Genomic DNA, 5,707 nt, shown 5'->3' on the forward strand with positions numbered 1-5,707 from the left:
GACATCCACCGTTCACCCGTGGTTGCAAATCTAGTTGAAGGGCATGCTCCAGAAGTGAATTATACCGTCAATGGTCACAACTACAACACGGGGTATTACCTTGCAGATGGCATATATCCGCAGTGAGCAACATTTGTGAAGACAATTCCAAATCCAAAAGGTGAGAAGAACAAAATTTTCTCCCAGTTTCAAGAAGCATGTCGGAAGGATGTCTAACGAGCCTTTGGTGTTCTGCAAGCTCGCTTTGCTATTGTACGTGGACCGACAAGGTATTGGGATCTGGAGACACTCAGAGAAGTGATGACAGCTTGTATCATCCTACATAACATGATAATAGAAGATGAGTGTGGAAATCGTGTAGACTACCGCTACGATAACATGGGAGAACTAGTGACACCTTCTCACCAACAGGCGGCTACATTGACTCGGTTTCTTCAAGCTCAATGTGATATTCGAAACAAACAAGTTCACTACCAGCGTCAACTTGATCTAGTTGAGCACCTGTGGCAGATCCGTGGACTGATGTAGCTTTTGTAATTATTAGGTGTTCGTAATAATGCAGTCTATGCCAATAATAGCCCAACGATGTTGAAGAGAACCTTGTGTGCGACCATGGTCTTCAGATTTATTGGCATGGAAGTAAACATCGATTATTTTCCAATAACAATCACAAGATTGGTCTACTCCTATGATTGGATCTTGAGTTATCTCGAGGTGTGCATCCACCAAAGTTAAGTCTTCAGCCTTGCTGAAATTCTTTTGCATCTTCAAAGCGCTTGCTTTCGAAGACCTTGCTTTCACAGGAGGGGTAGGCTCTTCAGTCTCTTCGAGATCAGTTTGTTGTTCTACATGCCCTTCAAGATCAATTTCTTGTTCCACATGCCCTTCAAGATCGACATGTTGATCTTTGGTCCAATGCAAATCATTCAATCTGGCATCACTATGCAACAGATCAAAATAACTCTAATTGTCCATTATCAAAATCTGAAATAGAAACGTGAAACAATAAGCTTCAACTCAAATAAATAGCAGTAGCAGTAGCACAAAAATTTCCAGTAAGCTATCCCTATGCTCTATATGGAAAAATGTGCAGCAATCTCTCTCTGCTTGCTGCTCTCTATGTGACATCTCTGTCCTATTTGGTCCTGCACATATCTCTCTATCTCACATCTCTATGCTCTTTCTCAAATAAATTGCAATAGTAGTAGCACTGAAGACACACAAGCAATCTGGAACATCACCTCTCTCTATCCATATTTGCATGCATGCGACAACTCCACCGGCGTCCAACGGTGTCTCTCCCTCTCTGTTCTTCCTCTCCATGCAACAGCAGCTCCTCCCTTCAATCCCCTCCAGCAGCAACTGCTGGCAGACCTCCTCCCGCTCTGCTCTCTATCCCGAGCAGGAGCTCCTCCCTCCTTCCTTCAATCCCCTCCAGCATTAGCTGCTAGCAGACCCCCTCCCGCTCTGCTCTCTGTCTCGAGCAGGAGCTCCTCCCTTCGAGCCCATCCTCACCATCAGCCACGATGGCCATGCCCGTTCCCCTGTATCCACTGCCTAGCGGCTCTTCAAGCAAGCCACAACGGCCGCGCCCCCGCATCCACTGCCCGACGGCAACCTCTCTCCCTCCCTAGATTTGCTACTTTGCTTGGATCTGAGAGAAAATCAGTGAATGAACGAACCTGGGATGCAGTGGCGACGACGGCGTGGTGGCGGGAGGGAGATTTCCGGACGCAGCCGTTGCCTCCACTAGCGAGTCGGGGAGGGGATTGAAGGAAATATGCCCTAGAGGCAATAATAAAGTTATTATTTATTTCCTTATATCATGATAAATGTTTATTATTCATGCTAGAATTGTATTAACCAGAAACTTAGTACATGTGTGAATATATAGACAAAACAGAGTGTCCCTAGTATGCCTCTACTTGACTAGCTCGTTAATCAAAGATGGTTATGTTTCCTGACCATAGACATGTGTTGTCATTTGATAAACGGGATCACATCATTAGGAAAATGATGTGATGGACAAGACCCATCCGTTAGCTTAGCATTATATCGTTACAGTTTCATTACTACTGCTTCTTCATGACTTATACACGTTCCTCAGACTATGAGATTATGCAACTCCCGAATACCGGAGGCACACCTTGTGTGCTATCAAGCGTCACAACATAACTGGGTAATTATAAAGATGCTCTACAGGTGTCTCCGAAGGTGTTTGTTGGGCTGGCATAGATCGAGATTAGGATTTGTCACTCCGTGTATCGGAGAGGTATCTCTAGGCCCTCTTGGTAATGCTCATCACTATAAGCCTTGCAAGCAATGTGACTAATGAGTTAGTTGCAGGATGAAGCATTACGGAACGAGTAAAGAGACTTGCCGGTAACGAGATTGAACTAGGTATGATGATACCGACGATCGAATCTCGGGCAAGTAACATACCCATGACAAAGGGAACAACGTATGTTGTTATGCGGTTTGAAAAATAAGATCTTCGTAGACTATGTAAGAGCCAATATGAGCATCCAGGTTCCGATATTGGTTATTGATCGGAGATGTGTCTCGGTCATGTCTACATAGTTCTCGAACCCATAGGGTCCACATGCTTAACGTTCGATGATGATTTATATTATGAGTTATGTGATTTGATTACTGAAGTTTGTTCGGAGTCCCGGATGAGATCATGGACATGACGAGGAGTCTCGAAATGGTCGAGACGTAAAGATCGATATATTGGAAGTTTATATTCGGACACCGGAAAGGTTCCGAATGATTCGGGTATTTTTTGGAGTACTGGGAGTTACGGGAACCGGGAGAAGTAATGGGCCTTATTGGGCTTTAGTGGAGAGAGGGGAGAAGGGCCAAGAGGTGGCGCGCGCCTTCCCCCTACCCAAACCGAATTGGACAAGGGGTGGGGGCGCAGCCCCCCTTTCCTTCTCCCTCTCCCTCTCTTTCCTCCTTTATATACGGGGGAGGGGAGCACCACAAGTACACACAAGTTGATCTTTTAGCCGTGTGCGGTGCCCCCCTCCACAGTTTTCCACCTCGGTCATATCGTCGTAGTGCTTAGGCGAAGCCCTGCGCCGGCAACTTCATCATCACCGTCACCACGCTGTTGTGTTGACGGAACTCTCCCTCGGCCTTAGCTGGATCTAGAGTTTGAGGGACGTCACCGAGCTGAACGTGTGCAGATCACGGAGGTGTCGTGCCTTCGGTACTTGATCGGTTGGATCGCGAAAACGTTCGACTACATCAACTGCGTTACATAACGCTTCCGCTTTTGGTCTACGAGGGTACATGGACACACTCTCCCCCTTTTGCTATGCATCACCTAGATAGATCTTGCGTGATCGTAGGAAAATTTTGAAATTACTATGTTCCCCAACAGTGGCATCCGAGCTAGGTCTATGCGTAAATGTTATATGCACAAGTATAACACAAAGAGTAGTGGGCGATAATAGTCATACTGCTTACCACCAACGTCTTACTTTGATTCGGCGGTATTGTTGGATGAAGCGGCCCGGACCGACATTACATGACCGCGTTCATGAGACTGGTTCTACCGATGTGCTTATGCACATAGCTGGCTGGCGGGTGTCTGTTTCTCCAACTTTAGTTGAATCGAGTTTGACTACGACCGGTCCTTGTTGAAGGTTAAAACAGCACAGTTGACAAAAAATCGTTGTGGTTTTGATGCGTAGGTAAGAACGGTTCTTGCTAGAAGCCTGTAGCAGTCACGTAAAACATGCAACAACAAAGTAGAGGACGTCTAACTTGTTTTTGCAGGGCTTGCTGTGATGTGATATGGTCAAGGCATGATGTGATATAAATTGTTGTATGAGATGTCATGTTTTGTAACAAAGTTATCGGCAACTGGCATGAGCCATGTGGTTGTCGCTTTATTGTATGCAATGCAATCGCCATGTAATTGTTTTATTTTATCACTAAGCGGTAGCAATAGTCGTAGTAACAATAGTTGGCGAGACGACAACGATGCTACAATGAAGATCAAGGTGTCACACCGGTGATGATGGAGATCATGACGATGCTTCGGTGATGCAGATCATGAGCACAAGATGATGATGGCCATATCATGTCACATATTTTGATTGTATGTGATGTTTATCTTTTATGCATCTTATTTTGCTTAGAACGGCGGTAGCATTATAAGATGAACCCTAACTAAATTTCAAGGTATAAGTGTTCTCCCTGAGTATGCACCGTTGCTACAGTTCGTCATGCCGAGACACCACGTGATGATCGGGTGTGATAAGCTCTACGTTCACATACAACGGGTGCAAGCCAGTTTTGCACACGCAGAATACTCGGGTTAAACTTGACGAGCCTAGCATATGCAGATATGGCCTCGAAACACTGGAGACCGAAAGGTCGAGCATGAGTCATATATATAGTAGATATGATCAACATAAAGATGTTCACCATTGGAAACTACTCCATCTCACGTGATGATCGGACATGGTTTAGTTGATATGTATCATGTGATCATTTAGATGACTGGAGGGATGTCTATCTAAGTGGGAGTTCTTAAGTAATATGATTAATTGAACTTTAATTTATCATGAACTTAGTCCTGATAGTATTTTGCAAATTATGTTGTAGATCAATAGCTCACGTTGGAGCTTCCCTATGTTTTTATATGTTCCTAGAGAAAACTAAGTTGAAAGATGATAGTAGCAATGATGCAGACTGGGTCCGTGATCTGAGGTTTATCCTCATTGCGACACGGAAGAATTATGTCCTTGATGCACTGCTAGGTGACAAAGGCCTATTGTAGGAGCAGACGCAAACGTTATGAACGTTTGGCTAGCTCAATATGATGACTACTTAATAGTTTAGTGCACCATGCTTTACGGCTTAGAACTGGGACTTCAAAAACGTTTTGAATGCCACAGAGCATATGAGATGTTCCAAGAGCTGAAATTGGTATTTCAGACTCATGCCCGTGTCAAGAGGTATGAGACCTCTGACAAGTACTTTGCCTAAAAGATGGAGGAGAATTGCTCAACTAGTGAGCATGTGCTCAGAATGTCTAGGTACTACAATCACTTGAATCAAGTGGGAGTTAATCTTCCAGATAAAATAGTGATTGACAGAGTTCTCTAGTCACCATCACCAAGTTTTTAGAACTTCGTGATGAACTATAGTATGCAAGGGATGACGAAAATGATTCCCGAGCTCTTCGTGATGCTGAAATCGACGAAGGTAGAAATCAAGAAAGAGCATCAAGTGTTGATGATTAAACAAGACCACTAGTTTCAAGAAAAGGGCAAAGGGAAAAAAAGGGAACTTCAAGTAGAATGGCAAGCAAGTTGTCACTCCCTTGAAGAAGCCCAAAGCTGGACTAATCCTGAAACTGAGTGCTTTTACTGCAAAGGAAATGGTCACTAGAAGTGGAACTGCCCCAAATATTTGGCGGATAAGAAGGATGGCAAAGTGAACAAAGGTATATTTGATATACATATTATTGATGTGTACCTTACTAGTGCTCATAGTAATCCCTGGGTATTTGATACTTGTTTGATTGCTAAGATTAGTAATTCGAAACAGGAATTGCAGAATAAACAGACTAGTTAAGGGTGCAGTGACGATGTGTGTTGGATGTAGTTCCAAGATTGGTATGATCATCATCAGACACCCCCTATACTTTTGGGATTAGTGTTGAACCTAAATAAATGTTATTTGGTGT

Source organism: Triticum dicoccoides, chromosome 7B, assembly GCF_002162155.2.
Source record: "Triticum dicoccoides isolate Atlit2015 ecotype Zavitan chromosome 7B, WEW_v2.0, whole genome shotgun sequence".
Classification (NCBI taxonomy): Eukaryota; Viridiplantae; Streptophyta; class Magnoliopsida; order Poales; family Poaceae; genus Triticum; species Triticum dicoccoides.